We start from the raw sequence: 11,556 nt of genomic DNA, 5'->3' as shown, positions 1-11,556 counted from the left end.
GTAGATAGTGTAAATAACTTCAAAGCTCATTATGATAGACACGTTGCTGGTTGAGTAGGCCTCACACAATGGATCTATTGAATCCATCGAGATTACCGAAATAATAATAATAATAATAATAATAATAATAATAATAATAATAATAATAAACACAATTAGAGCAATTAATTCTTGGGCTATACCAGTGATCCGATACACAGTTGGCATAATAAATTGGACAAAAGAAGACTTGGACAAACTGGACCGCAAAACTAGAAAACTAATGACAGTGCATCATGCATTACATCCACGAAATGATGTTGACCGGTTGTACCTACCTAGGAGAATAGGTGATCAAAATCTGCTGCAAGTGAGACAGACTGTGGAAGCAGAAGAAGAAATTGGTTTAAGAAATTACATCGACAATAGCTCTGAGCCAATGCTTCAAGCAATTACACAAGACGGCCTTCTAAAAGCAACAGGAAACAAATCCGATTACAAAAAGGAACAACAAAATAACCGATATGTGCGCTGTAAAAATAAACCCGTGCACGCCCAATTTCTTCGAGATACGGAGGACAAAATTGAGGTGAACAAGACGTGGCATTGGCTACAATACGGATACATTAAAAAAGAAACAGAAGGATTTATTCTAGTAGCTCAAGAACAGGTATTACAAACTAATGCAATCAAAGAAAAAAATTTTGAGCATCAATAATAACAGCAAATGCAGATTACGTGAGCAGAAAGATGAGACTTTAGAACATCCAATCCAGCGGTTCCCAACCTTTTTCGAGTCGCGATCTCATTTTATTGAGGCAAAGTGACCCGCGACCCCGATACATTAAAAATAGGCTTTTTAATAGGGTAAATGAAAACACATCGAAAATAGATTTTTCAGTATAATATAATTCAAAATAATGTTAACTTACGACATATTTAATGCCATGATTGAAATTGTAACTCATTAACAAGCTTAAAAATTCGCGGTTGAGTTTTCTTTAATGCCAACCTCATGTCATTCTCAGCATTCATTCTGTTTCTTGTTTTGGTTTTCAATTGAAGAAGCGTTGAAAATCCACTCTCACAGAGATATGTAGAAACAAAGGGGAGTAAAACTAGAAACGCAAGCATGGTGATGACCGATACATAGCACACCAGAATTGAGTCAGCAGTTTTTCATCAAATAAGTTGCGTGCCGAGGAATCGTTCTGCAGATCCAAGAATTCATTTTCTACTTCATCGGGGATGCTGGCGACATCAAGGGCAGCAGAGAACGGATTTCGTACCAGCGCAGCTTCTTCTTCTGTCAGCTCAGGGAAATAACGCCGGAGTTCGTTTTCAAGAGAATCGAGACGCCCAATAATCTCTTCTTTCAAATTGCCATTTATTTCACCTTCAGATTCGTCTACTAGGATGTACAGTTTCTCAAACATGGCAATGTTTCCTAGATTTACTTTTCTTCGCCAGTTCTGGAGTTTGCATATCAATGCCCCGAGATTATCTTGAAATTCGATAATAGTTGTTTCCTTTCCTTGGAGTTTCAGGTTAAGCCTATTTTGCTGTTCTAATGTGTCTGCTAGGTAAGCAATTCTTCTCAACCAAGCAGACGGCTGTTAAGAGCTCCAGATTTGATGTAATTTACATTTTTGATCACCGAATCAAGTGCTTTTTGCAGGGAGCTGGAAGTCTTACAGGCAAGAGTATCGGTGAATCATACAGTGGATTTCCTTTGTCCATTCTAGTCCTCCAGTCAAAAAAAGTTATTTATCTTCTCCATAATATCTTCTCCTTTTGTAGTAGTTTCAAGTACAACTACAAAATAGGAACTCTTCTTTGATGCCTTCTAAATTAATATATTTCACGAAGACAAGCAACAGAACATGAGCTTACGTCCGTTGACTCATCTACTTGAAAAGAAAACAATGTCAAACTTTGATTTCATTCAAAATCTGCTCTTTAATGTCCTTGGACATGTATGCTGTACGCCTTTGAATAGTATTATTAGACAGAGATATTCGTTGCATCTTTACTTCGCTGGAAACCCCAAGAATTAACTTTACCACCCTCAACATGCAAGGTTTTATGAGCGTTTCTCCAATTATGTGAGGTTTTTTGCTTGGCAATTTCCAATGCTACTTCATATGATGCTTGCAGTAATGCTGTCTGTTCTTGATGTAAGGTTCCTGTTTGATCAAGTCTTTCACATTTGCAACTAGTTTCATACCTACGAAAAAACTCTAAATCCTTTTTAGAATGTTCAAAATGCTTCTTCTGTAAGTGACGTAACAGTTTTGACGGTTTCATAGACTCAGCACTGAGAACAACTTTGCACAAAACGCATTGTGGCTTCACTATTCCATTGTTAGTCAAGTAAGTAAAGCTATATTTCAAAAAAAATCTTCTGAATATTTATGTTTTCTTTCCATGGGGAGGGATTTCTAAAAATATAAAAATATATATTTGAAACAATTTAAATAATATAATACAAATGTGCACAAATAATGTAACAAAACAGTTCAAATAATTATTAAACGTAAAGGTAAAGCAAAAACATTTATTTGAGCTTTCACACTTAAGATCCCAATTAAGCAAAAAAACTGGCTAGAAACCTATTTATATTATTGAATTTGTAAGAAATACTATTGAAGACAATAAAGTTACGTGAAAAATTTATTTCAAAAAAATATTTTCAAACGTACACTGGTGTATGGTATAGAATGTAAATCAAACATTGTTAAATCCACATCCGTAATATTACGGGCAGTTATTTTAGTTAGAAAACAACTACATGAAACTACAATTATCCAATTCAAATGTCTGCGTTTGTGTGATAAATGCGAAAATTACGTACCTGGACGTTAAGTGGTTTTAATTCACAAAAAAAAAAAAAAAAAAAATCAGCTAACGCCTTTTATTTCCTTATAGGGAGTAGGCGAGACCTTTTATACCTTATCTAGCTTTTGGAGACTGAGTGAGCAGTTAAGTTTTAATTCATAAAAAAATTAAAAAACAATTTTGCGTACCTTTCTAAATAGTGTTTTCGGGTCGCTGGACGGTGACGAGTGAAAAGCCCGATCTGCAGATTATATTTTGTTAGCTACGTAGTCTGGAGCTGTTGGCGCTGCTACAGTGACGACTATGGTGTCTGGACCTTACAGCACTGCTCGGCTCGTGGTTTTCTCTTGGCTGGCTGCTCGGCTGACCAAAGAAGGGAAATAACGCGATGTGTTGGGCGTCAGATTCCTGGAAGCGGGATCATTCGATTCGTGTCGACATACGATTTATTATATTTCGCAGAATTCGCTGGTATCGAAGAAAAGCCGTTGCGGCCCGTAAGAAACAAGGCTAGGCACTCACTGCGCATGTATCGCTAAGAATCGACCAATCACAAGCCGAGCCCGCATTCCGTAGAGCCAATTACCGAACTGCGCATGAACCTGGACCTCGCAACAAGCTAACCCGACGAACGAAAGATCAGACGTTTATGCAAAAGAAATCTCTGTGCAGGACGCGATGACGTGATTTTTTGTTTTCCCTTTTTAAAATTTTCATAGCTCACCACTGCCCAGATACCCCACAGAAAACCCTTCGCTACCCCATTTGGGGTCGCCACCCATGAGTTAGGAACCACTGATCTAATCAGTGCCTGCAGCAAAATAGCTCAAACCGACTATAAATACTGCCAATGATCAAGTGGTCAAAATAATTCATTGGCATGTTTGCAAAAAAAATAATCCTTTCCTACTTCTGATAACTGGTGGCAGCATAAAATAGAGACTGTATTGGAAAACGAAACAGCAAAAATTCTCTGGGACTTAAGAATACAAACTGACTGGCATTTGGAACACAATAGACCTGACATCACAATTATCGAACATCGACAGGTTTGGATTATCGATATTGCAGTACACAGTGATAACAACATTAACAACAGAGAACTGGAAAAAAATTACTAAATATCGAGATCTGGCAATCGAAGTTGGCCGACTGTAACTTAAACACACCATAGTCATTCCAATAGTTATCGGTGCACTTGGTGCAACTTCAAAAAAGCTATCCAACTATTTACAGCAATTAAACATCAACGAAGTGACCTCATATGACCTACAAAAAACAGCATTACTTGGAACAGTTCATATTTTACGACGCTACCTGACGGACTATTCTTAGATTCTTAGGTAGAATCTGAATTATTCTGCATCACCAGTCAAATTTTTGTTTATATGATATCTTGTTTTTACTGTATATCAATTATGTGGATAATAATAATAATAATAATAAAAGACAGATGCAATAACACAGGATATATCGGCAATTTCACTTTGATCAGACCTTTCAGACAAATATATATATATATATATGTATATAATAATAATAATAATAATAATAATAATAATGATAAGTCAGATAGAGGGCGCTGTGTAGGCATACGAACGGGTGCACGATGATATCGCTGCTCCAGTTTTTTATAGTTTTAAAGTGGTTCCAACTCCTGTTTTAAGTTGAAAGTGCTCCCAAGTAACCCTACTTATCACGCCGAAGACAGTGATATAAAATTCAACGAGATCGGCTAAGAAGAAACCAAATTTTGAAGTGTTGAAAAGGGAACAGACAGGACCGTAGTCAACAACGAGCGAAGAACAAAGGACGTCGCCATCTTTATAATCACGCCATACTGCCTAAAGGAAAAAAGGTGAGTCATGAAGTGTATCAAATGCCTGGAGGATTTATCGTCCAACGGAAATAATATAACTTGTACGAAATGCAGTAGGATTCTACACTTAAAATGTGCCAGCTTTTCAGAAACAACTGGGCAACATAAATATAAATCCCATGTCACACGCGAGGAATGGAAGTGCGTACTCTGTTGGAAGAACAAAGAAATGCACCTAAAGCACTGGAGGCAAAATCAGACGACGAACTGAACAGACAAAAAAATGCAGGTGAGTCCTATAATTTCAACTCTTTAAATATACCAATAGGAAACGATCTAGAGAGAGACCATAAAAGACAGCTTAGGCCTTGTGCAAGAACTCTTTAATAAACAGAACGAACAAATAACAAAAAAATCTTGCGAATATGAAGATTTGGTAAAACATAATAATTTAGCAGTTACAGAAGTGTTGCAAACAGTAAAATACATTAAAATATGCATTAACGCACTAAATGACAGGCAACACAATTTGATGAAAGAGATACCCGAACTCCGTCAAGAACTTCATTCTCTAAAACTACAATACGAACGTTTAAATCAGCAACAACATAAAGAAGATCTTGTGATAAACGGTCTTCCAGAAACTGCACCTACAGAAAACCTCAGAGACGTGGTTATAAAATTAGGCCATGTAATTGATATCCCCCTACAGCTTAACGACATTCAGACCGTAAATCGGATTCCTAGGAAGAGCAAAAACCAAGGCTTGCCACGACCTGCACCAGTCCTAATTCGTCTTAAGAGCAAGTCCACAAGAGACAATCTCATAAAAGCCAGCAGGCAGAAAAAACCAGTTGCCAAGGACTTGAACGCACAGCAAGACAATACACCAATCTTCATATCCGAATATTTAACACCATTCTACCAGAATCTGTTGTACCAAGCAAGAAAAGCAAAAATGGAAAAAAATTACCAATTTTTGTGGACCAGAGATGCCAAGATATTCATAAGGAAGTCACAAACTTCAAAGCCGATACAAATTAAAAGCACAGAAGACATAGAAAGGCTGCCACTGTGAAAAAAAGTATAAAAAAAGTAAAAAAAAAAAAAAAATATATATATATATATATATATATATATATATATATATATATAAATCCAGTATCACCCTCAGATAAGCTAATTACAAAGTTTCGAGGGTGCAGTTGAGTTACATCCCCGTAGTAGTATTTATCAAACATAATTTACTTAACATTCTGTAATGAAAATATTTGTAGTAAAAAGAAAATCTGATAGTAACATTTCAGTTATATATTTAAATTTAAAATTATATATTTAATTTACATATTTAAATTTAAAAAATTACCATTATCTAAACTGGAACATAAGTAATATTGTTTAACTTGCGAGTTATTAAGCATGAAGTATTACTATGATTATTATTAATGGTAATAATACACGCTTTTTACTCTTGTGTCAATGAGAAATTCTACAAGTGATAATGATATTACGAGTAATTATCATTTTTACTGAACCATTTTGCAAGAAAAAGTTGCATTGTTGTCTAAATTTTAGTATATTCATGTAATTATTTGAGAGATAATAAACTATTATTATTAAAAGAAAAAAATTATTATTATTATTATCCGAACTATATAATTGGATAGCAAAAAAACTATGTTATCATCATTATTATGGAAATTTCATTATATGCAGCACTTGGTGCTGAACCTTGTAAAATAATATACTGAATATTACCCAAGATGATAATTGTATATATGTAAATATTTGAGAGACCAATAAAAAAAATTATTATTATTATTATTATTATTATTAAAAAATTTATTCTTCTTCTTCTTCTTCTTCTTATTATTATTATTATAAAAAATTTATTATTATTATAATTATTAATCTGTATAATCTTCATTGTTAATATTAGAAGAACATGTGCTGTAAATACATAATATAATGGCAAAAAAGTATTATTAAAAATTTTAATTGAAATCCAATGTAAAATTTACAGCACTTAGTGCTGAACTCTGTAAAATTATAAGGTGCAATGTCTCACAAGATGTTTATCGTATGTAAAAATATTTTAGCAATCAATAAATTATCATTATTATTAAAAAATTATTATTATTATTATTATTATTTACCTAGATATGATAGTACTGACTTAAGAAGGAGGACGATGATAGCAAATGATTTCACGCGCAGGCTATGTAGAAGATATGGATGTGAGTTTTTAGATATGTGGGATGTTTTTCATGGCAAAAAGACTTGTATAAGAATTATGGCCTGCACTTGCATTTACTTGGCATCAGAAATCTGTAGAAATTACTTCTTGGTGTGAGCCAATACAGAGAGTCAGGGAAACTAGATCATCGAGGGAGGAATGGGATAAATGTGTGTGAAAGTTCAGCTATGGTATACAAACGTGAAAAGATATGAATGGCTTTGAACATGGTTATGCATGTGGCGAAGGAGTGGAAAAATATGCTTTGGGTTCGGACCTGTTAAGTATGTCTGGGGAGGAAAAGAGAAAATTTTAGAACAAGATCAAATAGATTGCATATCTAATTATAAGAATAAGCTAGGTTGTAATTTATTATGTCTATACACAAATGCCAGAGCATTAGAAACAAAGGGGTTGAGTTTGTTGCTTTATTGAATATGATGTGGCCTAAGATTGTTGGCATTAATGAAACCTGGCTATCAGAATCAGATATGGTAAGTGGGATCGAGTGTAATGGATATAGTATTTTTAGGAATTAGGAAGCGAGGTGGAGGATTGCTGCTAATAATATCGGATGACTTAAGTCCAGTCAGGGTAGATATACAACACAACAATGACGGTAACAATGTCCCATGTAGCGATGAGTTTGAGTCTATCCGGTGTGAAGTGGAGGTTAACAGAATGAAATATATGGTAGGGTGTTGCTACAGACCTGGCAGCTCAGTTGTAGGGGACGAAGAAATACATCGCCAATTTAGTTTTATGGGTATCGAGCGAATGACCATTATGGGTGACTTTAATTTTCCAAACATTGATTGGGTAGAACAGAAATCTCATGATAAGAAAGAAGGGGGATTTATTGAATTGTTGCGTGACAACTTTCTCAAGCAACACGTGAAAGAAGGAACTTGAGGTCAAAGAGTATTGGATTTGCTCAGCATCAGAAGGGATCGCTGTTAAGAATATGGCTATTTTACCAGCAACTGGTGACAGTAATTATGCTGTACTTTCTTGGGAAGTATCTAATTGTATTGAAGCTCCGATTAAAACAGACTACATGCTGAACTACAAAGTTGGAAATTATGATCAACTTAGAAGAATACTATCTTTGTCCCATGGTATCTGTTACTGTTGCATGGGAATCTTTGAAAAAGTGCTTGAATGAAGCGGTATCACAATGTATCCCTAGTGTTCGAAGAATAAATATTTTGGAAGTGAACTGAATGTGCAGCCTTACTAAGCAAGAGATCTCCACAAGAAGATGACGTGGAAAGAATATCGTGAGAATAAGAGTGAGAGGAGTTATGAAATATATACAGTTCAGGCCAGAAAAGTAACGAGTATTGTGAGAAAAGCTAAAACGGAGTATGGAAAGAAATTGGCCATGCAAGATAAAGGCAATCCAAAAGAATTTTTATCGTTATGTCGCAAGCAAAAGAAAGAATGAATGTGGAAGAATAACTTTATTGAATGCAAATTTTACGCGAGTGTCGGAGGCCTTTCACACATTTGTATAACTTGAGTCTCAGCTCTGGAATGATACCACATGAATGGAAGGAATGTGTGGAAGGAGTGCTCACGGTTAATAAATGCTCACTTTGCTAAGATATATCAACCAGGTGTATGTAGAGTTAGAGGTTCATGAAAATGAGGTTGAAGAGCTCTTGCATAACCTGGATAAGAATTTGTCAATAGGGACATATGGAATATCTGTCCGTTTGCTAAAGGAATGTTCAGCAGAATTGGCTAGGCCTTTCACACATTTGTATAACTTGAGTCTCAGCTCTGGAATGATACCACATGAATGGAAGGAATGTATAATAGTTCCATTGCACAAGGGTGGTGCAAAAACAGATGTGTCTAACTACCGACCTATTAGTATCTCTGGTGTGGTAGTGAAGATTTTAGAGAAGTTGGTAAGAACTCGCATATAGAAATGGGTAGACAAGCATTCTATACTCTTCAGGGAACATCATGGGTTTACTAAAGGAAGGTCGTGATTTAGTAATTTGCTCATATTTTATAACAATGTTACGGCCGAGTTGGATAAAGGGAATAGATACACTATGATAATGTTGGATTTTTCTAAGGCATTTGATAGGATATCATACAATAGGCTGTTGTAAACTGGAGAATATGGGATTGGAATATAATCTTGAATCTTGGACTTGGATCAAGAGATGGTTGACAGACAGATATCAAAAAGTGGTGTACAGTGGGTGTGAATCTGCCAAATTTAAGGTAACCAGTGGTGTACCTCAGGGTTCATTCCTTGGGCCATTATTGTTCAATCTATACATTAATTATATTAAACAGGGTCTGTTATCAGATCTGCAATTGTTTGCTGATGAATGATGCAAAGATAGGCAGGGCAATCAGCGATGCTACTGATATTCAGCAATTACAAAATTATTTGAATAGCCTGGAAATCTGGGCAAACGAAAATGTCTGTCAGTTTAATGTTAGTAAGTGTAAAGTTATGCACCTTAGGCGTGATTAGAGATCCAGCTGCATATTATATTAGCTGGGTTATGCTACAAGAAACTGAAGAGGCAAGGGATCTTGGTGTATTGGTGGATAAGAATTTAAAGTTCAAAGGTCACATAGCAAAAGTTGCAAATACAACTCAGAGGATAATTTCTATGTTGAAGCGAACCTTGACATGTAAGGATGAGGAAGTAATTTTGCCTCTTTATAAGGCTTTGATAAGACCATACTTGGATTACTGTGCGCAGATTGGGTCTCCCGGGTTCCAAGGGGATAAAAAAGCTGTGGAAAGGGTGCAAAGAAGAGTTACAAAGATTATATCCGGATTATGGGATTTAGATTATGAGTACACATTGCGAGTATGTGGATTACAGATTCTGGTTAACAGGAGAAAGAGGGGTGATATGATAGAGGTCTATAAACTTTTGAATGGGTGTTATAGCATTTCAAATGATGAAATGTTTCGTTATATGGAAGGCGGGAAGAGAACACGGGGACATCCATGGAAGTTAAGGTTGTTCACAGTCAAGAAAGGGGTAAGAGCTAGGTTTTTCTCCAAGAGAACAGTCAGTGAGTGAGTGGAATAATTCGCCCTTAGGAGTGAATTTAGTGTAAATGAATTTAAGGGGAGGTATGATAGCTGGGTTGGGTAATTTACAGCCTCCCTCGATGAGTCCTTGACTCCCTGGAGGGCTCAGATAATAACAATAACAATTATAATAATAATAAGTGTTCCTCAGTCCATCCGTGCAACTCTCATATTTTGTCTGAAGTTATCTCTTATATTTCTTTCTCAGTTACGTCTATTAATCTTTATGCTCGCTAAATCGATGCACCTCCTTCTTTGTTTTCTTTGAAACCTTGCGACTCCAAAAAACACCATTCATAGTCCTAATAACTGCACGTGTTTGTCCTTTCCGAAATGCTACATGTATTTCACATTGGTCGGCCAGACCTTCGATCATAGAAATCTTCTTTGAGCTATTAAATTGCTTCAGGATTAATACTGATTCCAAACACATAAATATTTATTATTGACAGAAAGAAAGAGATTTTAATCAATTGTAATGAAGTGTTGAAAATTGGAATATAAGTGAGAGAGAGAATAAATCTGTCGATTATGTTAACTTTAATAATATATTCCCTCGTTCATAATTGCCAGATAATCTTTTAAATAGTTTGGTAAGGAATCAAAAGAATTCGGAATAACGAAATATTTCTGCAGAATAATTCTTGAGTATTTCGATTATTTATTTCTTATCGTTCTCGACGATGCCCTTTGGCCGGAAACCTGGGTTCTAATCCCATCTAGGAAGAGAAGAACCTTTATCAGGGCTGGAAGTTTCAAGTGAAGGTGAGTTAGCCGGTGTCATACAGAGGTGGCCGGGTTTCTCCGCCCGGAAACTTGGGTTTTTCATCCCACAACCAGGCAAACCAGCCAGGAGAACACACACCATTGATTGTGTGTTCATTCTAAGCCTTCGCTATGGCCGTAGTGAGTCACGGCCGTTGTATCATCGTACGCTAATTAAATAATCACTACCACTGCAAAATCGGAGATGCGTAATTTCTCATACTCGCACTGCTAAAAGTACCCTCGCATATTCCGTATACTTCAAAAAACCAGACAGTCTATAATTATTGCCATATAGCCATATTGTAAGAACACTTTTATATAATACGCTCACATTCACTTGCTTAAAATCTATTCATTATCATCTGCTAGCGGTCCTTAGTGATCCTTTGAGTTCCACCAGTTTTCCACTTCCAGAACCTTAATATCTTGGACCGAGTCTTCCCATCTCAGTTTATCTGTTCCAATTTCCTTACCCAATCCCCTTCTGGTCTGATATTGAACACCTTCTTAACTGTCCTGTTATTATCTATAAGTAATAACATCCCAAGCCAAAACTGCTCATTAAATAATTCATATGGTTTGAAATATATCTTTTCCTCCACATTCCATTCTGAAACCTATTAAGCTAATAAATTATCATTTCATTATAGCTACAAATATTATTGCTGTTTTATTATTATCAGTTATTAAGCTACAGAAACATGGTTCATGATCTTTCAGAAATACCAGAGAAGTCTCAAAAAGAAGAGCGCACTTACGATTTTTATAGCTTCCATTTCTGAAAAATTTGAAAATTATTTTAAAAATTTACATGCGTTCAATTTATTTCGCCTTTTATAT

The sequence above is a fragment of the Typopeltis vanoorti genome, chromosome 1, assembly GCF_054136105.1.
Source record: "Typopeltis vanoorti isolate ZY-2024b chromosome 1, IOZ_Tvanoo_1.0, whole genome shotgun sequence".
NCBI lineage: Eukaryota > Metazoa > Arthropoda > Arachnida > Uropygi > Thelyphonidae > Typopeltis > Typopeltis vanoorti.
The sequence above is the reverse complement of the archived record's forward strand: the minus strand, read 5'-3'. Positions refer to the sequence as shown.